The following is a 26,696-nucleotide window of genomic DNA, read 5'->3' as shown; positions in this document are numbered from 1 at the left end:
TGGGACCACTTAGACAAAACACTTAATCTAACAAAACAAGTCAGAGGTACTGGGGGACAATCTCAGATCTAGTTGTAGTAATCTTAATAGGTTTGTCTCAAATGGAATCAAATAGCAAACTGTCTCCAACTAAATTAACAAACCAACTTGAAGAGACATATAGGCATAAACAGGGAACTGCAATAATAAAAATGAAGCAAATATTAATCTAGTAGCTTTGAATATAAGCATAGAAAGCAAAGTGACTTGCTACTACGTATAAAACAAGGACACTTCAAAAAGGATTGCAAGGTAGAAGGGTGCCTTTCTAAAACAGACAAAAAGGGAATGTTTTTGTAATATAGATAATTTCTAGTATAGATTATTCAAAAGCATATGAAGAATAGTCTACGGCGGGCATTGGAGCATGGTGTATTTAGCATAGATAAATTCAGGCCTTCCTGATGTTTTTCAAATAATCTCACCTCAATGTCCTGATTGGCTCTTTGAAGACTTCCTGTTTCTTAGAACACACTTCCTCCCTGCTTGCTGCCACAACAGACTGAACAAACCAATCAGAAAGGACTCTCTTTCTCTACAAAGTTGTTTCTCTTCACAATAAAAGTATTTTCTTCTTTTAAGCAGCCTCCTTGCAAATTTAAACTCTGCCAACTTGAAAAACGTGGTGAATCTCAAGTTATTTCATTTTCATGCACTGCTGTTTTGACTATGAATCCTCCACTGACAGCCAAGGCTATAAGTGTCTGTTATAAAATGTCATGAAGAAAAAAAGAATTGAGATAAGCTTTCATAAGTAAAGAATGTATTTAAAGTGAGATATGAACAGAGAAGGCAGGCAAGGGAATAAATAATGGATCTTTAGTACAGAGAGCATTGGCATCTGTGCCCTTATTCTTTGTATATATGAACTCATTACCATCCCAAAATTAAATCTTCCTTTCTTTCTTCCTTCAAGTTTTTGTTTAGAGACCTTCTGATTTGCTCCACTAGTTCATTTTAAGGCAAAATTCAGTGACAATTTTCATTAGTGACAAAATCAGAGGCTGGTAAATTGTCTGCGTTCAGCACTAGGATTCTAGAAAATCCCATTTGTTTTCCTCAAACAATTCAACCCTTCATTTAAAAATGTACAATAAAGTATTTATTTGGGGGCTTGGTGCTTATTAAAAGGCAGTTGCCTGGAAACACACACTCCAAATCCTACGACTGTTTCATGTGCTGTTCTGTTGCCAATATGCAACAGAATCAGGATTATATTTATTCCCCCTAAATCATACTTGGATGTTAGAAAGATGGTGGAGGAGTCAATTAAAGGAACGTGAACTGTCCACTGAAATGTGAAGTTAAAAAAAATGAAGGGTTTGACCTTTACCTTTCTAGGCTATGCATTGATTAATAGGTTTGAGGAAGGGATAGGGAGAAAGGACATGACAAGAACATGGCAGATATTAGAAAGCCTGTTCAGCAGTTGTGGGAATAGGAAGCTGCAGATATTGGGTTTAGCATTAAAAGACTTCTCAGTGTTAGCAGAAGTTGAAAGGGCCATATCTGCACTAAAGAAATGTTGGAAGACTACATCCAATTTGAAATCTTCCCACAGGCTGGAGTTTTTAAATAAAGGGTTTTGTTTTGTGTTCTTAATGAGTAAAAAGTCCAGGAATGACAAAAATGTACCCTTTTTTTCCTGGCTGCTTGCAAGAGATTGTTTGATTTTCTATATACATTTTATTGATTTTTCTGCATTGCACATGCATGCTGTAGAATTTTATATACCATTCACTCTGTAGGTCAGGCTTTTTCAACTGGGGTTTTGTGAAACCCTCGGATTTTTTGACCATCCGGGAAGGGTTTCCTGGATGGGTGGAAGTTAATTAGTTCTTAAACATTTATCAAGTAACAAAACCATATGTGGTCACATGGATCTGGTCCCCCATCCCAAAATAGCCAGTGATGGGTCTGGAGAGGGTGGGAAGAGGATAGGCCACTGGTGGGTATGGACACAGCTATGCTTCCTAACCATATTCTGCTTGTGCCAATTCTGGTGTTTCTCAAAGCCTGAAGAATGTTTTAGGGGTTTCTCAGTGGTAAAACAGTTGGGAAAGGCCACTGTAGGTATATGGACAGTGCACGAACAAAATCCAGAAATGCGATGGCCTTTTGGTGGGAAAAATTCTCCATGACAAAGGTGCAAAAAGAAAGAATCAAGGCTTTCATTAAGGCAAGGGCATAAAAATAAAATCAGAAGAGGATTTTCCATCAGAACAGCAGGGAAGAGGTATTTGCAATCATCATTCAAGAATATTCATTAGCAAAGAATTGTATCTATTGGTCTTAAGGATAAGCAACGCAAACCAATGAGACACCCCCCATGGCTGCTTTTTAGTAATCAGAATTTCATTTTGAACTATCAGCTCCCATGATTAATAGGGCAACCCTAAATAAATGTGCTCATTGCAAGCCCATTGACTTCCACGGATGGAGCTCTGCTTAAGATGGCACTGCTAATATAGTAGCTGAATGTCCTTCGGTGTTGTTGGAGGAAGTGATGAAGGGGAGAGTCTATTTTTAAAGGCTGCATCGCCAATACTTGAGGAACCAAATATACTGCCATTAGCTTTCCTTAAAGTTAATTCTCTCCCCTTAAGGCACGGAGTCCTGGAGCTGACTATGTGTTTGTCAGAAGCAAGGATCCCACAGTGTGGTGCCCATGGGTGACATGATACCCGCCCACACCTTTCTTAGTGGCTGAGAAATGTTTTTAGAAGGTGGGTGGAGCCAGGTGGGGCTTTTGCCCAGAAAGGTTTCTGATTGGCTGTTCAGAATTTTTACAGAATTGTTCTGGCAGCAGCTGATGCCACAGCACAAGAATCTCCCTGTCTGAATGAAAGTAAAAATGCAGGAACTATTTTGTGGTTAGAGCTGCTTTATGTGCCTGAAGGGAGGGGGGAACCTGGCCACTCTAACCATAAGTCTGTTGCACTTTGATGGCCTCAACATATTTAAGCATGTCATTAGCATGGCAATGTCACCAGAGCTGTATCTGAAGAACAGGAGTTTAACTAGACATCTCATTGTCTGAGACTGTAGGGTTTTTTTTTTTATTTCTATGTGTGAAGGTGACAAAATGTCATCACAGGAACAATGTTCTACACATAACACAGTGCTCATCATAATATAGGCTCAGAGCCTGGACATAGACACACTGTATTCATGTTGGATTCCCTTGTGTGATTTGGGCTGCTAGAAGACAATTCTTCCCAATCGCCAGAAGAGACCTGGAAGAGCAGAATTCTCCATTAGAGGGACAGAACTGACACATTTAGTAGTCTATACATGCAACCACTTTGCAGGCACATTCCCTCCCAGTTCCCATTTACATTCTGAGCTCTGCATGTCACATTAAGCCCAGAACTTCTCTGGCTGGTCATCAGGTCTGGAGTTTGGAAATCAACCACAGGCCAAATAAGGTGTCAAATCAGCTTCAGATCTTATGCATAGTTAAGAATCAGGACAAAAAAAATTAAAATTGAGCATTCTCATACTACTGGAAGGAATTTTTCAGAAGATTGATAGCAGCCAGAGTGTACTTTCTGCAGCTGGTGCTTAAAACCTGGGTATAGTCAGAGGTGCAAACTGAAGGGCTCTTCAGAGGTGCAAAATCCATGGCTCTTAACCTATGGCTTTGATGAACCACTACAAAGGATCCTAGAACAGCCCACGATGTTTAATGTGCTTCCCTTTCCCCCTTCTAGTTATTTGTCCTGTATTGTGTCTAAATTATATCAGATAATATTTTAAATGTTAGCTGCTTTGGATCATCATTGGGGAGAAAAGCAAGCTTTAAAAGGCCCTAAATAAATAAATGCCACCCACACATTCTGTAAAAGTAAAAACAAAAAACAAAATCTTACATAAAGAAATGGCCTCTAGCTAGATATTTTAAGGACAGGTGGAATTTGATGTCCAGGCTTCCATTAACGGCCACAGACAACATAACAGACTTTTCTGATCATAGAAGTTTGAATTGGTCCCATTTTGTATTGAATAGCTTGGCAGACATCAGAGTTATCTAGCAAATGTTAACCCATTTTTTGCCCCCAGAGGTATTTCTAGTGGTGCCATGTTTTGCAACCTGCCCATTGGTAATGTTGATGAGGCTTGGTTTGGATGGCCTAAGGGTTATAGAAATGGAACCTTCATCTGTCCGCATATACTAACATGAGGATTAATTATCCTAATTACTCGTAAGCATCTGCCTTTTCTATGTGTGAGTCCATATTTCTAAGAAATGTGGGGGGGGGGGAAGTTGTCAAAACTGGCAAGATGACTTTCAGGCAGGACATTTTCTTGGGCTTGAACGTGCAATTAGTTTGTTTTTTCAAGGGGGAGGCTATTGTAACGTTCATTCCTATCAACAGAAACTCGTCCCAACTCTTGAATATCAAGCACCTGTAATCTCATCACTAAAACCAAGAAATGGTAAGAAAAGACCAGAATGAGAATTGGGTATAAGGTGGAGGCTTTAATCTGCAATCAAATAGAATGCAACTGAATCCTTCATATAATAGCCAGCACTGCGCATGGGTGAAGAGATGGTAAGATTCAACCTGAAATGTCACCATGCTTATTACGTCTCATGAAATGAAGTGGGTGAAGAAAGGAAATACTAGGTAATAAATTATTATTCAGCCCTTCCCAGCTTTCCCCACTCCATTATAGACATAGGAATAATAAGGTTAAAAAAGATGCTTTGATATCGATTCCTTTCCTCCCCCCCCCCTCCTTATATCTGACAGCTGGAGTATTAAAACAAAACTCTGAGCAATAACAAAATTACCCAGGGCAGCTGTTTCAGCGATTTCCGCACAACAATGCTCTTTAGGAAAGCTAATGAATGTAATGGAATCTAACAGACAGTGCCAAAATGACAATAAGTGATTTTAAACATATGGAAAAATCTCCCACGATGCAAGCTCGCCAAGCAGTGAATAAAACAACAGCCACAGCAGCAACAACAAAACTCCAGGGAGGGGGTTGCATTTTTCACAGTATTACCTCCCAGTCCCATTGATCCTCTTTGTAGAACACTCATGATTTTCAGCCTCATCATTTCCTCTTCCAAGGTGCTAATGGACTATCTAATTAACATTTATTTCTTCCCAGGCAGTAATTTGTAAAATATATAATTTAGTTAATCATTTCTCTGGACTTATATCTGAATTCTGAAAGGATTTCGTTAGTTTGAGTATTTGTTGAGAAAACGGTAGATAAAATATCAGATTCCTTGTCTAGCAAGGGACATTCACTCTAATTGGATATAGACATACATCTTCTGAGGCCCTGTTGGATGCTCTCATTGCCTGTGGTTAGATGGGCGGAAACCTGCGAAAAGACTACTTGGCTCATCCGTCCAATCCTATATCCAGGTGGTGCAAAAAGGGGCATGGTCCCATCAATCATTTGTCATGCCCTTCCAATCAGCACTAGGGTTTGTGAAATCTGTCACAAGTCTGCCAATGAGAGAGGGTGTTTTCTTCATTCCTCCTCCCTACCTCCCAAGCATTGCCAATGAGAGAGAGATTCTTCTCCCCCTCCCAGGCTTTGCCAATGAGGGAGATATTCTCCTTCCCTCTTCCCATCTCCTTCCCAGGCTTAACCTTTGCATTTGCTTCTTGCATAAAGTAGTTGATTCAGTTGTCATCTGAAACATATGACACAGCCCTTTCACCATCTTAGCTTCTTAACTCATGTTCAAATTTGCTCAGGTTCATTTCTCTGAAAAGTTTTGGGAAGAGACAGCAGCCAGAACTGACATTTCCCTCATTGGTTAGAACATGAAGGTGCAGGCAGGCTTGTCTCTCATCAAGGACTGAGCTAATAACTCCCTGCATCTTCTGCCTTGGATCTATAGGGGCTAAGAGCTAATGTTCTCTAGGGAAATTTGGGAGTCTGGGAGAGTTTATGGTCCAAATGGCATGCCCAGAGCCAGTCTCAAGAGAAAACCTGGACAATACTAAAATGGTTATGTCTTACCTCAGAACAAGGAAGCACAGTAAAAGAAATTCTCCATCCAAGCCCAAATCCAGAATCATAAGATTTTTTGCATGCAAACCCCTAACCACAATCAGTCTAGAATATCTACCAGGAATCTTATGGGGTTTTGTTACACTGACATTTTGTGTAAAGATCTTGTTCTCTTAGTCCTGTTGTTGGATCTCCAGAGGAGCCTTTTGGCTACTGTGTTAGGCAAGATGCTGGACTAGATGGCTGATTCAGTAGGGTTCTTCTGATGTTCTTAAGAACAAGCAAAGACATCACTTAGAAGATGGTCCAGTTGGCAATCATATGCCAAAAATGCAAATGAGTTCAGTTTTGTTCCATCTCTATATAGCAAAACCAATTTCTCCCCTTCCTTCTTCACACATTTAATTTGTAGGCAATGTTTAGAGCCTTGATTGATATTGAAACAGCTATATCTTGAAACATACTAATCAGGCACCAATTACTTGCTAAAATATTAGCATTTATAACATTAATTGAAACTTAAGTCACTATAATGATTTATTAATCTTAGTTTTCAAATTATTTAATTATCTCAGTCAAATGAGTAATGAATTATATTCGTGGTTCAAGTCACTACCATAAATTAACTTTTCAAATGGTTAATTGGATATATGGTAGTTTAAAGAAATGGACACTTCAGAGGGGGAAAAAAACACATTTTCTAGTGATTTAATGAAGCCTTAGAATACTATATGTTCTAAATTCTATAGTGTACAATGGTAATTATGATCTCAATATATTTGTTTTCCTGTAAATATCAAAACCCGCCTTTGTTTACCGGGTGTTTTTGAAAGAAGAGAGAAAAATTGTTGATAATTTGTAAATGGTAAATTTCATAATAGATCCAAGAACTAAGTTTACACTAAGTTGGAGCCAGTGGTTTCCTTTTAGTAAGTAAAAAAAAAAATGTGTATGGACTATTTTCTTAATTGTAGGAGAGAAATGTTCCATTGAAGAAAAGGATCTGTTAGATCCAACCCATCTGGAATTTCTGAAACTTTTTTTGAAAAATGCTACCATTTGATGAGTCACTGGAACTAGGAAGCAACAGGCTGTACATCCTTATTTGAAGCATTACTGACCCTGAATTCACCAGAGTGCATTTCTTAAGGAAGTGCACTTAAGGTCTCCTCTTTCATCTCCTTTGGACTGTACTGATCACCAGCTGTTTTCTAAGAGACCTCTACCATAAACTTTGGAAGTGAATGGTATAACATATTCGGTCCAGGGATATGCACAACTTAAAGTTGCCACTACATGAGTGTGAGTACCATCCTAAGTTGAGTCATACACTTCTAAATCCCTTGAAGTGAATGTGCTTAGAAAGATGCAAGTCTGGTTAGAATTGCACTGTATATCCTGTTTCCCATTTAGCCTGAATCCACACTAGGGTGTCATGAGCATAACCCTCATTCCAACCATATTACAAGGAGGATAGCTCTCATTCCAACCACATATGAGAAGAATTAATGCCAGGCTGAGCATATTCATTCATTCATTCATTCATTCATTCATTCATTCAGATTTCTATACCACCCATTTCTTTGCAGCTCTGAGCGGTTTATGTCTAAGCTGCTTGCATTGACTTAATTAGCCTAGCACATGAGAGCTGGGAAAAGTAGAATCAGCTCTGGTTAGTCCATGGATGAGAGATCACCAAGGAAAGCCAGGGTTGCTAGGCTGAAGGAGGCAACAACTAGCCATTTCTGTTCATCTCTTACCTTGAAAACCCTATGCAGGATCACCATAAATCGGTTGCAGTGGCACTTAATTATTACTACGAGTACATGTTTTATAAGGAAGCAGCAGTTTGTAATTATGCATGATTAGATGTCCCCTTCCTTCAATTGTTTTATTTTTTTCTAATTCTTCATTGCATAGTCCAGGGAAGCACATGCATGTGAATATCAAATTAAGACTGAAAACTGATGCACATTGTACCTAATGAGTGAGATTATATAACCAAGAAGCACTGCTTGGCATGACCTGATGATTCAGCATCTTCAAACATAAATGACTGGCATCTCAGAATAGTCATAAACAGGGCTGGATTTACATGAAAAGAGGCCCTAGGCTATTCCACTTATGTGGCCCTTTCACCTCCCATTTTTAAGTTTGTAGATTACATGAGAGATAATCAAATATTTATTTTATTTATTTATTTATTTAGATTTATATACCGCCCTCCCCGAAGGCTCATCATTACTGTGATATATACATCATTACTGTGATATATATCAATATATATCAATATGTTGTGATTGGTACTAAGCTTTATAAAAAAATGTGGAATATAGGCCCCTCTTGATCTTGAGGCCCTTGATCTTGAGCCTAGTTAGCCTATAGGAAAATCTGGCCCTGGTCATAAATATCCACATGGATTTTGTGATCACAAAGAAAGATGTTCAAGGAAAACCAGATACTAATCACATCTGCTGGTTTCTCTTGCCCCAAGAGATTGGGCCTCTAGTAGGTCAATCTCTCCATAAAAAAACATCTCACCAGAACTTCCTCCAAGTATCTACATACTATAATGGGAGCTCAGGAACTATTTTATTTACAACTGTTCTACCATCAGTAGGAATGAAGGGCATAATAAGGATACTGTGAAGTCCTTAACAGCACTCTGGCAAGCCCGCACCATCTGTGATGAGACTCCCATAGATATGACCTGTGTCATATTGTTCTTCGTATAAAGGTATCCCCTGTGCAAGCACCAGGTCATGTCTGACCCTTGGGGTGACGCCCTCTAGCGTTTTCATGGCAGACTCAATACGGGGTGGTTTGCCAGTGCCTTCCCCAGTCATTACCGTTTACCCCCCAGCAAGCAAGCTGGGTACTCATTTTACCGACCTCGGAAGGATGGAAGGCTGAGTCAACCTTGAGCCGGCTGCTGGGATCGAACTCCCAGCCTCATGGGCAGAGCTTTCAGACTGCATGACTGCTGCCTTACCACTCTGCGCCACAAGAGGTTCTTGGTATATATAGTCCTAATATTTGGGATGCTTAGGCTCTTAGGCTGGCTCTTAGAAAAAAGTCCTATATTTAGATTATTAATGAGCTCTCAAACCATTTAACACAATTACTGTTGACCTGGAGGCAATGAAGTTTTGGCATTCGTCTCATGAAAAAAAAGGTGTGTGTGTGTGTGGGGGGGGGGAGAATGTAGAAAGAATGCTATTTTTCATCCTGAAAACCTGATTCATTGCTATCAAACTCCCCCATGCTTTACCTCATTTTGTCGGCAGTCCACAAGAAAGAAAAGAACAGATTAGATTTTATGAATTCAGCCAGCTAAGTGAATAATTCTAGGTTTCAATTATTTCTGACTTAATGCCCAAGTGTGTCTAATTTTCATTCTAATGCCTACAGAGAATCATGACTTTAGCATAATTCATGTTGATGCATTTTGACATTTTCAACGGCGCTGGGTTTGCTTCCTGGGAATATGCGAGCCATCGGAAAATGCAATAACAAAATATCAAAAGGAACTAGCTAACAGAACTAAAGGAACCAATTTGGGGATGAGCACAGATATAGCAGCCACAAAAGGGGAATGAGATTTCAGGCCTGCGTTAAATAAGCAAAGGACTCCGATTTCTCAGCTACCCAAGGTGTTCTCGCCATGCTGATGTTCACACTTCCTTTTCAAGGAGGCCTGAGGAAATGTTCTTAATTTTTAAAATGCAACTCATATCAGATGTATGGAGGGCAGGGGATCCCTGTTCTCCCAGTAGTGCTAAAGAGCGGAGAGTCCTAATCTTGTTAAAACTGACCGTGCAGTTCTTTCATTCAATATTTAGATGTGGATAATGTTCTACAACAGTGGTCCCCAACCTTTTTATCACTGGGGACCGGTCAACACTTAACAATTTTACTGAGGCCCGGGGAGGGGGGGTAGTCTTTTGCCGAGGGAGGCCGCCGCTGTCGCCTGAGCCCCTGCTCCACTTGCTTTCCCACTGGTGCCCCTAACTTCCCGCCGCCCACTGGGGGGTGCTGCCAGCAGAAGCTGCGCAGTGCCACGCTGAGGGGGAGCCCCAGCCATGGCAGCCACCGGAGAGCACCAAAGCTGAGCTGGCGGCAGAGTGGCATGGCAGACCCCAAGGCAGAAGCCGGGGAGGAGGATGAGGAGGAGCTGTGGCCCGGTACCAACTGATTCACAGACCAGTACCGGTCCTCGGACCGGGGGTTGGAGACTGCTGTTCTATAATACATTCTTCAGGCATTAGGGGCTTTCTTGTCAATCCATGTTGGCTTTTATAGGGGATTAGCAACATGCAGTCATGACTGAGGGATCTGTGACTGGACAAGGGAGGTTGGTCCAGATTACGCTTCCTCCCCAAATCCAAACCAAAAATGAGTCTGGGTGATTTTTATTTCATTGTGTCTTACTCCTACCCTAAGGAGCTGGTGAGCAAGATTCAACAAGGAGCTTAAAGTCACCTGCTCCCTTCTCCCTTCTGCCCCTCTAAATGGCAATGGGAGAAATTGTTTTATAAGTAAGCTTTGCTTATGCAGTTCCATCAATTTTAGGGGAAATCGACACACATGCTAGGTGAGGCTCAAGGGGAAAGATATTGCACAAGCAAGGTGCCACTACTGAAAAAGCCCTGTCTCTGGTTGTCACGTCTTGCCCTGCCAATAGCTTAGCTGCTGCATTTTCAATCAGCTGAGGATTCCCAACCGTTTTCAATGCTTGTTGTTGTTGTTAGCTGCGAAGTTGTGTTCGACCCATTGCGACCCCATGGACAATGATCCTCCAGGCCTTCCTGTCCTCTACCATTCCCCGGAGTCCATTTCAATGCTGGTTGGACTTAGTACATTATGTTGGGTGATAGTTTTTTCCCACCATCTTGTAAGTTCGTATGTGTACTGACACTGCTTTAATGGGGCTCTTATGGGGAAATGGTTATGGTTTTAATTGTCAGCCGCCTCGAGGTGACAAAAGCGGGATATACATCCAATAAATAAATAAATAGATGAACAATAAAGGGTCATCTAACCCAGATGGAATTGGAGCATGTGTCACCATAGCCAGATCATCCTTTTGAGGAACAGCCATAGCTGGCATATCAGCCAATACTGATAAAAGGCATTCGGTAACACAGGGGAGATCTGGACCTCCAGGTATAAGTCAGGGTGTAGCGGGATCCCCAAGCTATGTACCTATTCCTTCCAAGGTGCTGAAACCCACTCTAGGACAGGCTGATTCCTCAGTCCTTACGTAGGGTGTCACTGACCAGCAGCTCCTCAGCAGCTTCACCGGGTAAGCAATAATTTTAACAAAGATAAAGTCAATGCATAAAGTATACATAAAAATGTCATACATCCAAATGTCTCACAGTTGGAAGGAAGCCAGCATGTGTCTCATAAAGGAGTTGTTCACCACAATACTGTGGGCTTTTTCTCCCTTCTCCCCCTCCCCCTGTTCCAGAGCTATATTTACAACAACCATATATTTAGATCATTTTGCATATCGGACACAATCATTTGCCGGATTCGCTTGGGTATTCTGTGCACATGCCCTACTTTCTGAGACTAAAACAGCAAGTTTAGCTTCTCATCTTGAGTGAGGATGGAACTGTTTATGCCCAGGAGGAGCACAAGATAGAAACGTGCCCTTAGGAAATTGAAGATTTGCAGGCCTCTAGGGAAATCCCAGCGGATAAGCATCAGTTGTACAAATGAGGTCTACCCACATGAAGAAAAAGCAAATATCTAGCTCCTCAGGAATTCAGCTTATTACTGGCACACAGTGGAAAATAATTTCAGAAAAAAAGTTCAGCCCAAAGTCCAAATTCCCTTTATCTATTATTAAATGGCAATAAAATTCGATGTGCCTACTATTATGGCTGCCTATTGCTCATAATTTCCACCAGCATGGCAAGTCAAATGGGAAACACCAGGACTTGCACTCAAGATGGTGGCTCTGAAACAGGCTTAACCTTCAGGAGGGCCCTGTAGACCTCCTGGAATTACAGCTGATCTTCAACCTACATAGGTCATTTCCCCTGGACAAAATGGCTGCCTTGGAGGGTGGGCTGTATAGCTTTATACCCCAGTAAGTCCCCTCTCCTCATTGAAGCCTGAACTCCCCAGGCTCTGCCTCCAAATCATCCTGGAATTTGCCAGCCCAGGAATGGCCATTAGGGTTGTGTAATATTAATGTGTAAGCTTCATAGTAATGTGGGGAGCTGCATGGCTGTCCAAGTGAAAGTTGAACACTTGAACTGGTTCACTACGTTGTCCGTAGAGGTAAATTGTTTCAGGATTCCTCCCTGAGCAACTTGAAGAAACATAACTGGATTAATAAGGCAACAACGTTCCAAGAATGTTCAACAAAATGTAGCTGATTCCTTTTGCTAACAAATCATTTCAGGTTCATACTAAGTAAATGTTATTTCAAGCTCGCTAACTTGATGCCGCAGCAAAGCCATGCTTTCACACTAGAGAGAGAAGAACATGAAGAAGAATTATGGTGTCGTGTATTATTCGTCATAATGCAATATCGCATCTCATATATTAATGCAATTCCACACTGTGTCGTTGCTGAAGATCAACTCTTGCACAGCGATTCAAATCTGATAAAATATAAACTGGTGACAGTAATTTCTCAGGAACATTTAATATGTTGAGCATTGCACGACGGGTATCAAAGCAAATTCCTAGTCCATTATGAGAATGGATAAATCATTTAGATTTAAATATGCAGTGCTCTGTTTCGTGGGTGATTTGCTACCCTAGAAACTACCTTCAAAGGTTTTCTTTATTTATTTCATGGGTTAGAATACTACAGACATTTATAATGTTGATTTCAAGGGACTTCTGGAGAGCGTTTTCTTCTTCTTCTTCTTCTTCTTCTTCTTCTTCTTCTTCTTCTTCTTCTTCTTCTTCTTCTTCTTCTTCATCATCATCATCATCAACAACAACATCATCATCATCATCATCAACAACATCATCATCATCATTTGGATTTTTATTTCCCGCCACTCCTGGAACCGGTTCATGGTGGGTTACAGACAGACCAAAATTTTAAAACCCCAATAAATTTGGGCTCAACCGGGCGTTCATGTCAGTGGGCCCATGCTGCCAACAACTCTTTCTTTTGTGGCCAGGCCCTCCGTGGCTTCAACTGCTGGCTGAGCTTTATTCACGGCTGCTATGAAACAGTAAATAGCAATAGTACAATAATCTAGTAGAACAGCAGTGAACAGTAATTCAGTTGCAGCATACTGACGGCCCCATGGTTTGATGGCTTCAGGAGATGATTTACATGGAAAGGAGGTTCAGGAGCCCAGAGGAAGGTAGTGGTTTTGGTCAACCTCAACCAAATGTGTGGTGGAGGAGTTCCCTTTTGCAGGCCTTGCAGAATTGTTCTAGATTACTTCAGGCTGATCACACAATTTCAGATTAATCCCACTTCTGTCAGATGGCACCTGGAGTACTGTGGGCAGTTCTGAAGGCCTCTCTTCCAAAAGGATGTGGAGAAAATTGAAAGGGTGCAGAAAAGAGTGATGAGGGTAATCTGGAGCCTGAGGTTCTTGGGACTTTTGAGCCTGAAGAACAGGAGGTTGAGGGGGGACATGATTGCTCTCTTTGAGTATTTGTCACTCGGAGGAAGGCAGGGAGCAGTTCTTGTTGGCAGCAGAGACTAGGACTTGAAGTAATGGTTGAAAGTACATGCAGAATGGTACTGCCTAGATATGAGGATTCCCCCCCCCCACACACACACACACACAAAATTCACAATAGTTTAGCAGCGGAATTACCTGCCTTAGAATGTGGTGAGCTCCCTCTTACTGTTGGTCTAAGCAGCGCCTGGATGGTTACTTGTCATAGATTCTTTAGGCTGATCCTGCATTGAGCAGGGGGTTGGACTAGAGGGCCCGTATTGCCCCTTTCAATTATATGATTTCAATTCCCCACATTTTCCTGTGGTGTGTCCTATGTAGGCATGCTATGTGCTTTCCCCCCTATGCCATTCTGAATGGATTAATGCATAGTATTGGAGACTGTGGCTCTTAACCACTACACTACTCTGGCTTCCAGTATGGAATGTTTCTTATATTGACACACAAATAATTTGGCATGCATCTCTGTTAACATGTATCTTTAGGATTTGTGGTCACTTTTGCAAACCACCTTGGCCTGAATTAGAAAGGTGGATCAAAAAGAATACTTTTAACAAATAAATAATTGGCCACATTCAGGGCTGCCCTTCCTGTGAGAACATTTGAACAGGGCTTCAAGCTTACAGCAAGAGGCAGCTGGAATTGGCAATGTCTCAAGCATCTCATCCTTCTTTTCTCACAATGCTGTAAGTTCATTTCCACTCAAATTATGTGGTGTATAACGAGGATTCTAACATCTCCGTCACAGTCCCCTTCGCCACCTCTCCTTCTCTCCTCTGTTAAAATTAGAGTTGGGAAAGGCTGACATTTTGTAGAAAGCCGGAATCGCATCACACCTCCTGAACACGAGTTCATCCTAACCAGATGACACAATATTGACAGGGTTATCACAGAAAGATGATGATACAGTGTAACATTTTTTGTCCCAGGAAATCAAAATGACACACATGCAAAAAACAAACAAACAAAAAAACCCTCTAAGTTAGCATTAGATATTTCAGATGCGGCCAAGTGGCAAGGTGTCTCAAAGGTAGACAACTCACCTTCCGTAATGCCAATTTGCCTACTCAGGGCGAAGAGTGGCTGATCAGCTTTTTATTTATTTATTCCTTTTAAATATTTTATGCCTCACCTTTCTGTCAAAGGAGACCTCCAAGGCAGCTCAAAAATGAGAATGGACTAATCTGCCCTTTATGTGCTGAAGGTTTATTTTATTGTATTGTATTGGGTTTTGTCTTTTTTTTTTTGTGAATCATTTTTGAGGGTCTACACAATTTCCTTGATTAGTTTTGAATCTCTAGTTTATTTTAGAATTTATACATGATTTATACACTAAATGGTAGTGGCATTTCATATATGTGTTGCATATTTGTCTAATCTGTTCCACATAATATATTTCCGATAAGGCCTTGGAGGAGTGTGTCTCATGGCTTAAGTGCCACTCAGAGCTTAATGCCAACCCAGGGAGGCTGTCCCGCACCTGAGTGCCTGCTCCTCCAATTGGCTTGCCTGTCTGTCCAACCACCAGCCAATCGCCTCCCATCCCCCTCCCGACCACCCCTTCTTCCACTTCCTTCCGAGACTCAGAGGCTGCAGGTCCCTGCGGTGTGAGAGCTGCCCCTGCTGATGAGTTCCCTAACAGTAGCTGCCTGCAGCCTTTCCAGATCCTGGGAGGTGGGAGAAGCCATCCACAGAGTTCTTCCACCACTACCCCCCAATCTAGCACCCATTGTATTCCTGAATGTAACAGGATTGGTCCCTAGTACAAATATAATGGGATGGATCCAACCAACCCTTTTCACTACATCCCTCCTATATTCCCTGGAGAGCCAGTTTGGTGTAGTGGTTAGGAGTGCGGACTTCTAATCTGGCATGCCAGGTTCGATTCTGCACTCCCCCACATGCAACCAGCTGGGTGACCTTGGGCTCGCCACGGCACTGATAAAGCTGTTCTGACCGAGCAGTGATATCAGGGCTCTCTCAGCCTCACCCACCCCACAGGGTGTCTGTTGTGGGGAGAGGAATGGGAAGGCAACTGTAAGCCACTTTTAGCCTCCTTCGGGTAGGGAAAAGCGGCATATAAGAACCAACTCTTCTTCTCTTCTTTATTTCAACTCCTGCCCCACATGTCTTTCTTTGTTTTTCATCAGTAGAAAAAGATGGTGGATAATGCACAAAGCTGATCTGATATCCAAGGGAAGCTGGAATACTTGCACATATTTCATGGAAGCCTTTTGCACCAGAGGGAAGTGCTGCCGCTAGTAGAATGGGGGAGCAGGGAATAAATCAATATTGATTGACCCATAAAAAGCACAGCTAACTGTACACGTTTTGCATGAAATTGCTTGGATAAGGGAAGGAAAAACAGCACAAAGCTGCCTGAGTTTGATTCACAGAAGGGTTGCGCAATTAAAATGGGTTGTTTTACAGATAGATAGATAGATAGATAGATAGATAGATAGATAGATAGATAGAGAGAGAGAGAGAGAGAGAGAGAGAGAGAGAGAGAGAGAGAGAGAGAGAGAGAGAGAGAGAGAGATTGTAGCACATGTATATGATTTTTGTCAGTCCTTACTCAAAATGTCACCTAAGGGCAAATATCGTCACAAAAAAACAAATAATACTATTGAGGGGTGGGAAAGCCAATGGATCAGCAGCACAAAAAAAAGGGAGGGGAGAATGAACCAAGTGCATCAAAATCATGGGCATATAAAAGTGTTTTTTGCATGCACTAATAGATGAGGAATGTTCATATGGATCCATTTTTTTTAAAATGAAACAAAACTTTATAGAAGAAGAGTTGGTTCTTATATGCTGCTTTTCTCTACCCAAAGGAGTCTCAACGTGGCTTACATTCACCTTCCCTTCCCTCTCCCCACAACAGACACCATGTGAGGGAGGTGAGGCTGAGAGAGCCCTGATATTACTGCAGAAGAAAAAATGGTTCTTATATGCCACTTCTCTACCCAAAGGAGTCTCAAAGTGGCTTACAATTGCCTTCCCTGCTAGGTCAGGCTCCCTCTCCCATGCTGCGCCAACCCTCCTTTGGGGAGGTAATAAAGCTGTGACCTTGTGTATACCCAATATTGTTGTGTCACATCTTATTCCTGCCTGAATGTTCTCCTGCAACACAATGCTGTCCAAAATTCTCAATAGATGAATAGGTAACTCAAACATTCATTAAAAAATGTCTACTATTACAGTTGGAGTTCTTTATTTCTCTGTATAACAGACTCTTACTGTCAGGAAGGGAGTGTGTGCCCCCCCCCCCCACACACACAGACACACTTTTTAAGCAACCTATGCAAGTAGTGCATTGTTCTCGGAATAACAAACATCCTAATTTGTACTAAGAAGATGTCTTGATGGGTGGAAAATGAGGCACTTTGTAAACACTAATTAATAGGCCTTTTCACCCCCAGAAAGTATGATCGGTAGTTAAGAATGAACTCCTCAGAAGAGTTATGCCCTTTTCAACTCATTGAAGTCAATGGCCTTATAATGCTATAACTCTGCTTAGGACTGCATTGGAACAGTCTCAATTTTATAGTTATATCCATTATGGTCTCGGAATCATTTTATGATGATTGATTTGACCAGAGAGAAAATGGATGTCGTTTATTCGTAAAGGAGATGAAGATTCCTCAGAGAATTGTTATTTATATGCAACAATTTTGGGGAGGATCCAAAGACTTCTGCTTCCATATTTTGGGAAGAGAACACGAGGCCACCTAAGGGTGGCATTTTTTGGGGGGGGGGGATTTGTGCCTACACTGCATGATCCCACGTTGTCAGTGAAGTGTTTATTTCTCAAATGGAAGAAGAAGAGTTGGTTTTTATACCTTGCTTTTCACTGCCCGAAGGAGTCTCAAAGTGGCTTACAGTCGCCTTCCCTTCCTTTCCCCACAACAGGCACCCTGTGAGGTGGGCAAGGCTGAGAGAGCTCTGACAGGACTGTTTGGTCAGAACAGCTTTATCAGTGCGGTGGCGAGCCCAAGGTCACCCAGCTGGCTGCAGATGGAGGAGGAATGTGGAATCAAACCCCACTCAGCAGATTAGCCAGTTTGGTGTAGTGGTTAGGAGTGTGGCCTTCTAATCTGGCATGCCAGGTTTGATTCTGCACTCCCCCACATGCAACCAGCTGGGTGACCTTGGGCTCACCATGGCACTGATAAAACTGTTCTGACCGAGCACGAATATCAGGGCTCTCTCAGCCTCACTTCCCTCACAGGGTGTCTGTTGTAGGGAGAAGAAAGGGAAGGTCGCTTGGGTAGAGAAAAGCGGCATATAAGAACCAACTCTTCTTTCTTCTTCTTCACAACCATTAGATGCGCGGTACAGACAGAACTGGGACAAGGAGAGGAGTCAAGAGGTGACCCTCATCCAGTTGCTGGTAGAAGACAAAAAGCATAGCCGAAGTAGGATCTTCCCTTTGCCACAATACGGCTTTGATTAAAAATGTACATTAGTTAGCTATTCGCCAGCCCGCTCCCATCCAAGCTGCTTTACCATATGCCTAAGGGTTAAAGCACCGAGTAAAGTCTGACGCAGCTGCAAATGGCCCATCATCAGCGCACAGATGCCATGTGCTTTTGGAGCTTCAGCTTTGAATGCTGCTCTCAGAACCCTGCCAAGCAATCCAATTTGGCAGGAAATAAAACAATAGATTTTTTCAGAGAGCTTGAGATGGGGGGGGGGGGCAAACTAAGGCCTTTCCCCATTTCTCCCCCAATAAAAAGAAGAAAACTTTCTTCCCCCTTATTTAAAAGCAACTTTTTCAGAAGACCCAAGACCTCTGGCTTGATGTCAGATCACAGTCGGGCCCTTAAGACAATAGGAGGATCCAACGTCAGAATTCAATCAGAACTTTCAAACTTGCTAAGGGTGTTTTCTTTCTTCTTCGCAATGAACTTGTCACAATCAAAGCAGTTAAAAAAGGATAATCCTTCCGTTCAGGAGAATCATTTTACCATAGGAGGGATGGGGGGGGAGAGATTGGTTTGGTTCCTGGCAACCTCCCCCCCCCCCTAAACTGGCTTAACATTCCATTCCAAGTGTGGATTGTTTGAAATAATTTTTTGTTAGAGCAAGGGGATTAAGGAAGTTAAGACAGAAGCCGGGTATAATGATGATCCGTGTTTGTGTCAATGCAGCTCGGGGTTTTATTGCTATGGCAGCCTATATTTACGGAGGGCGGCATTGATTTTTGCACCTCTGTTAAAAAAAAAAAAACAATTCTCACCAAACTGGCTTGCAGGTTCCGTATTAACAATTTGCGCTCCTTGCTGAGCTAGGGCTCAGGGAATCCTTTCCCATTTGGGGGCTGTAAATCATGTAGCAGTTGCTTCCCACAAAAGCCTCATAAAATCAGAAAGTGCATTATTTATTAAGTGTTCTTGCTAGATACAGTGTCCGGGAGACTGGAGTCAAAGGGGAGATCTTGTAACCTCCCCCCCACTCCCCACCCCGGATTAGCTTCGAGGCTTTCCCTGGAAACCACTGAAGAATGAAAACAAATACCTGGAAGCCAGACAGCCTTTACTTCACCCTGCACCAGCTAAAGGAATCCAAGACATTACTCCACAGGAACATACACCAGGGGACATGTGTGTTGCCTAGAGTTTCCATGGAAATACCTTGGGACTCTGTCAGAGAGGATCTTCCCCCTTGCAACCGGGACACAGTTATGCAATGCATGAGGAAGTGACACCTACTGATGCCTGAAGATGAAGGGATATCCAGATATTTGTGTTCTCTTGTTCGTATTTGTTTTTGCCCAAAGCTTCATTTGGTTCATTGCACTTAGCATGCATATTTATTCTTATGATTGCAGGTCCGTTCATTTTTGTTTCTTTATTTTCTCCCCAGTGCAAGTCTACAACAGCGTACAGCATTGTTCTCTCTGCATCCATCTTATCCTTTTAAGAACCAACCTGTGAGGTAGGGGAGCTTAGAATGTATGGCTGGCCCAAGGTCACCCAGCCATCTTCCATGGCAAAGTGGGCAGTTTTATCTGAGTTTGCCAGATTCCAGTCTTAGGAAGCTGTCTTAAGTAGGTGTATTCAGAACAGTACTCAGGTTTAGTGGATGGGGCCCATTCTAAGGTTGCCAGCAAATTTCTGACAACAGGAGGGAATTTTAAGGAGTGGGGACATGCAAATAGTCCAAAATGATGGGTCACTTCCTCTGTGAACCCAGAAGTGACATCATCACATAGGCCTGAAGCTCTATGATTCCTCCAAAACTCTATGGTACACATAATACCTATTTCCCTCCCCAATTTCCCTGCTGTTGTTGTACGGCCCAGTGGCTAACAACTGGGGGTTCTGGTCATTATATTATCTCTGGCCATAAAGGGAAATATAGCAGCCCTTTCCCAATGAGATAATATGGTGCAGGGATTAGAGTGTTGGACTGGGATGAGGAGATCCAGGTTCAAATACCCACTCTGTCATGGTTCCTTTCACTGTGACTTTGCACCAGTTTCTTTTCTTTCTTTTTTCCTGGGGCCTCCTCTCCTCCATATGCTCCCAGCGGGAGGGGGGCATAGGAGCAGCAGACCCCCTCTCCATCAGTTATAAGCTCTTTCCTTCGGAAGGTGGTCAGTCTTGTGCTCACCCCCTTTATCTCCTCATAGGCTGATTCCTGAACACATGAAATTGCCAGCCACCAAATCCAACCATTGGTCCATCAAGATCAGTATTGTCTTCTCGGCCTGCCAGCAGTTCCCCCAGAGTATCCATCTGAGGTCTTGCACCTTACCTAACCTCACCTTTTACCTGGAGATGCTGGGGATTGAACCCGGGGCCTTCTGCATCCCAAGCAGATGTTCAACCATTGAACCATGGCCTCTCCTGGTTTAGTGGAGACCATCTTCTTGAACAACTGTGCTGCATCATACAGTCAACTTCTCTCTCTCTTTCAGCGACCTTGAGTCTCCTTTGAGAGGGGGCAGAGGCAAAATTAAGCTCCTACATCTTCAAGGGAGGGACTGGCCTTCTTTTCGAATCCAAGTAGAGCAGCTAGGTGCCACAGCTTTGTTTTCTCCCCTGCCAAAGCACAGCTCTATGCAGGAAAGCTGCAAATGGATAGATTTGATCTTTAAGGAATGAAGCCTTCAGCTGCAGCCAAAATTGGATTGACTCATTTTATAGGAGTTAAATCTAGAAATGTCACTAACACATTGGAAGATGTGAATCTTGAAATGTCTCGAGCTTAAAATTTTAGCAGCGACAGGAGGGAGTGTTTCTGAGGCATTCGGGGGCAAAGCAGGAACCCTGCATCTATTAAATGGCTACTAATTAAGCACCGACAGATTAAAAGAGGATGCCACATACCGTTCGACATCTACTGCCTTTAATGTAACTATCAGTCTAGAAAATGTCACTGATACCACATTGCAGATAGATACATCTCCACAACAATTTGTTTCCATTGGTGGGGGGAGGTCCTGAAGTCTATGACTTGCTACAGTGAACAGACGCCGTTAAGATTCTCTGATATGCTGGAGACAACGTACTTGAGAACGTTCAGCAGCAGGATTTGTTTTTTAAAACAACAGACATTACTGTTTTTAAAGCAACAGACATTACCCCTCAGCAAGCTGGGTACTCATTTTACCAACCTTGGAAGGATGGAAGGCTGAGTCAACCTTGAGCCGGCTGCTGGGATTGAACTCCCAGCCTCATGGTCAGAGCTTCAGACAGCATGTCGGCTGCTTTACCACCCTGCACCACAAGGGGCTCCTTATAGTGAGATCCAAATTTCCTTTGCTGTTGGATGAGTCCTCATGCTAGAAAAAGGCTCAGCTAAGATTGACCGGTCTGCCTTGGGAAACATCTGGAGATTTGGTGAGTGGGGCTGGAGGAGGGGAGGGATCTCAGGATAATATAGCAACAACAACAGTGCCCTTGACTGTTTTGTGTTAAAATGCAAGCATTCCAGTCTTGAACTATTCATAAACACCTCTGTATTTACTCATGTACTGCATCAGAGGCAAATGTTCAGAATTGCATCGCAGCTCTCGGGTAGTTCCCACTGAACTTAGTGGCTATGTGGATAGAAAAGCATGCTCTGATCCACATCACATGCACCAAAGCCCACCAGCAGTGGACCAGGATCATAATGCCTTGTCCTTTTTAATATAGTGAAGCACTTAAGATTTTTTGATTTAGAGAAGAGAAGGCTAAGGAGAGATGTGATGCTGGCGTAAGAAATTCTGCATGGGATGGAAAAAAGTGGTTAGAGAGAAATTCTGTCCCATTACACTAGACCAGTCTTTCTCAGCCCTACCTGTAGTAACTATCCCACACCAAGGCATTTTGACTGGGGAGTTTCTGATCAGTAGTAGTAGGCCTCCAGCTGGAACGATGGGCCTGCCCTTCCTCTCTGCAGCAACACTGGTGTCACAGACAGTTAGGAATTCAGGCCAGGCTTGTTGCAATTTTGCTTTGAGACTCATTACAGCAGGGGTAGTCAAACTGCGGCCCTCCAGATGTCTGTGGACTGCAATTCCCATGAGCCCCTGACAGCGTTAGCTGTCAGGGGCTCATGGGAATTGTAGTTCATGGACATCTGGAGGGCCGCAGTTTGACTACCCCTGCATTACAGAGACAGAGGGGAATTCAGTGGCCTGGTCTGAAAGAAAGGCATTTGAAAGTGCCTGACAAAGGAGAAGAAAACCCACCTGAGATGGCTTGACATCTAACTAGGTTATCTGCATCATCCCCGTTGACAGAGCTCGATGCAACCTCAGGTACAGAGGAAATGGCTCCCCTTGAATGCATCTGCTACGTTCCAGTCCATCGTGGGCCTGCCATATAATGTCTCAGCTTGTGGTTAATAATGAGATGTTATGCATTCATGCTTGAAATTGTGGGTCACTTTTGATTAAGCCTCTTGTACAGAAAATAACGAATGGCATTCTCATTCCGAGCAGCCAATGTATTATACAAGAGCTTAACAGCTAAACTTGTTAGACATAATATATGTAAAACTAAGTAACAGGGGCAAGCAAAACCAATGAGTTTTTCTTGACTTCATTCAAAATTCAGAACGGAACATGCCTGGTCTGGAAAGGGTGAGGTGACTTGAGGTAACAATTTCCAGGCGAGCAGAGCTCAGACTTGTCCAACCTCAGACTGAAATGAAGGTTTTGATCCAAGGCGTACTTCCAGGGGAGGAGGGGAAGCTCCATTTTGCTCAGTAGGATTTACGTCTGTGTCAGTACGCCTGCTGCTCACAGACCTTGCTGTTCCTTGAGCAGTAGACCTAGCCGTTGTATTTAAATCACTTGGGTTTTTTCTCCTTTGTTCATAAATCATGGCCTTCCCTTCAAGGTATATGTGATCATCAAGGTTCAATGAAAATTTATTGGCTTGTTTCCACCCAACCTTCACCAAGATGAAGATTTCCCATATTCTTCATGTTACAGGACCTTTCTCTCATTCCCAAAGCATTCCCAAAGTTTCAGGACATGTGTGGATAAATAGTCTTATGGTGTGTGGCCATAAGACAGAAGAAGAAGGTGAAATAAGTAAACTGGGCATCTAACTTACAGGGAAAGCTCCTGACCTGGAGAGCCACTGACATTCAGGAGCAAGCAAAGAAGAAGTGCTGTTTGTTTGTTTTTTAATGTCCCACTTTTCACTACCTGGAGGAGTCTCAAAGCAGCCTACAAACACCTTTGCCTTCCTCTCCCCACAGCAGGCACCCTGTGAGGTAGTGGGACTGAGAAAGCTCTCAGAGAACTTCTCTACAAGAACAGCTGTAAGAGAACTATGACTAGACCAAAGTCCTTCCTAGCTGGCTGCATGTAGAGGAGTAGGGAATCATACCTGGTTCTCCAGACTAGAGGTTGCTGCTCTGAACCATTACACCATGCTGGATTTCAAACTCCATGTGCCTTTGTCAGCAGTCTTGGAACCACCACTCAACTACACCAGCTGGTGGCAGCACAGGAGGTAGCAAGGGGTAAACTAATATCCACATGGTGGCCAGAGGAGAGCAGGAAGTCCCTCCCATTGAATCCTGTATGAAAATATCATCAAAGCAGAAGCCAGATTCTTTACGTTCTCTGGCTTTGGTGGCCCTCAAACTGTAAGGCAAACAATTATGGAAATCTGGCTTGCTTCTGGGCTATAATCATTGCTAGTAGCAACTATGGTTAGGGGAGACCTGAGGGCCCTACCCTCTCCTATCCCTCCCAGTGATTCTGGGACTCGGTATGTCAGCCTCCAGGTATAAAAACCAACCCTCCTTCTTCCCAGGATGAGGTGGTGAGTGGTCCCACTAATTTCTCCCTAATACACCCCGTATTGTGCCTGCCCGAAACCCACCCCCATGGGTGTTCTAAATTGGCTATCAATCTCTTTGCCAGCAGGGATTCATAGCTCATTCTGAATTTAGGTGCTGACCCTTCTGCAGCATAATTAATGCGGAAGGTCATTTAATGCCATCAGTCACACAGTTACCAAAACAAGTTCCTTTGGATGTAGCTTCTCTGAGAGCAGTGCCTGATGCTTCTGGGTTGTCCGTCATGCACACAAGTGTATGAAGAAAGACCGGCAGGAAATGCTACATTTATCCAGGCAATCCCTGGACCTCAGTTTCATTGGTAAAGTCAATGAGCCTTCGGGGAGGGCGGTATATAAATCTAATAAATAAATAAATGAATAAACAAATAAATAAACAAACAAACAAATAAATAAATAAATGTATGTTGGCTCTTCTTCATAAACATGCAGCCTGTACATACATTCACCGTTAACTTGTGAACTGGGCTTTCGTATATGCTTGGTGAGAGAAAGAACATGTCACTTCTTTACCAAGAGAGTGAGACCATTTATTCCCTGCCTTAACTATGAACCTCTTCCCAGTGCTCCATGGATAACAACCACCAGCTGTACGAATCGCCATAGAGTTGCTGGATGAAATGTTCAATGCACTGAAAGAAATCCTCATTTGTTTCCCCCCCCCCTTTCTTTCCCACTCTCTTTCATTGCCCGCTTCTTTCCGTTTTGCCTATAGGGTTCCTAAACCTGCCTATTGCTTTTGTAAATTGTAGAGGGATGCTCTGTGCCCGAGCGCTCACTCAGCCCCCATGCCGTCTCCGGTGTTTACCCCAGCCATCACCAACATGATGGCAGCGATACTTAAGGTAACCGCTGAGGCCACAATAACAAGGTAAGTTACGAGCAAATTATTTCGATTCTTCAAATACACATTTTTCTCCCCAGAAACCATCATTATGCTGCCACATCACCTATTACGATGAAATCTGCCTGCAAGCAGGAACTTTGTTCAAGGTCAAACTTCAGAGATCGAAAAGAACCCCACGTGGGTTTATCTGCTGCTTATAAACCCAGGCAGATGCCGCCAGAGACGGAAGGGCATTTGTCTTTGAGGTCACACTTCAGGTGTCTCAAATGCCGCATTTCTTCTTGCGTGATCAAATAGGAAACTGGGACTGGCCGTGACTTTTTAGAACTCATTCATGAAACTCCTTCAAGACTGAGCTGATTTCTGGAACGTCACAGAAATGGTCTTCTGCTGGAGAAGAAGAATGGATTCCCAGAGGACTTGGGTGAAGCAACAGACAATTTAAACAGTCTCGCTTAGGCAAGATCTTGTGTTTTCCTGTCCCTGATAGCACCCAGAATTGGGTTGCACATGATCATGCCTGAGAGGGAACTCCAGAGAGGTTACAATAAGTTTGACTTATCCCATGTGACTACTATGGCCATTTCATCACCATTCCTTTCCATTGGTGCAAGAGCTCTAGTGCAAGCGCAAATGAAAACGCTCACCTGGTCTGAAGGTAGCAACTCTCAGCTCTACTCTATTGGAGTCCAGAGGTACTTCTGAGATCTCCAAATTTGCACCCCACATGCACCACCAAGGATCTCACTTGCTAGAAGCATAGAGTTCCAAATCTGGTGCATATGCCTTATATGTAAAAGGGGGAGAAATCCATCTCAATATCATCATTGTAGAATACATTTCGATGGTCTATTTACACCACCTGTACAGAAGTTAGGGGCACCATCAATGAAGTAACTCTTTCTTTTCTTTTTTTGCTATTGAGCGCTAAAGCAATTTTAGCTCTGAGAGATATTTCCCCCCTTTCTCTTGGATTACTGGCTATTTGATCTCATCCACCATAAGCAGTTTCCCATTACTGTCTTTCCCGGAAACATTGAGTCATCTTCTGCACAGCAACTACAGTTGGAAAAGATGAATAACTTTTTATCCCTCACCTTCCACTTTGCATGCAGAATCTCCACCTACACATGGACTAGCAATGATCCAGGGAGTGCTTAAATAATGAGGGCACTTTCCCTTTATACACAATCTAAAATCTTATTGATCTGCATCCTACTATTATTTTGGATGCTCTTAGCTGAGCATCATTGGAGCAATGAAAAACATTTGCAAATATATGCCATGGGAAGCGTGCTGTTTTGATTCTCTGGATGAGCCTTGTGCTTTTATAGGTTCACTTGTATGCACATTTTACATTTTCTTTCCACAATGTGGATAGCATACGCCATTTACCTGCATAGTACATGCATAATGTATGATGCAGATGAATGGACACAGAAATAACACGGGCAGATGCACAGATTTTATGGGGAAAATAGGATGATAAAATAAGAAGTCAGAGACTGGTAGGTGCAAACCTATATACTGTTTATCCTAAGTCCTCTTGGGATTCAAATGTGAGAGTTCCTTGCTGGAAACATGAATCCAGGTACGAATAGGCCCGACTGGGATAGAGCCTATGACATACCATCGGAGAGGGAGATAAAGTGAAGAAGAGCTGGTGGTTTTGTACCCCACTTTTTTACTACTCAGAGAAGTCTCAAAGCAGCTTACAATCACTTATCCTTCCTCTCCCCACAACTGACACCCTGGGAAGTAGATAGGGTTGAGAGAGCTCTGAGAGAACCATGAGTTTACTCAGCATACGTGAATGTTGGTGGGGAGGTCAAACCATATTGC

Source organism: Paroedura picta, chromosome 14 (assembly GCF_049243985.1).
Source record: "Paroedura picta isolate Pp20150507F chromosome 14, Ppicta_v3.0, whole genome shotgun sequence".
NCBI classification, from domain to species: domain Eukaryota; kingdom Metazoa; phylum Chordata; class Lepidosauria; order Squamata; family Gekkonidae; genus Paroedura; species Paroedura picta.
Note: the sequence above shows the minus strand (reverse complement) of the source record.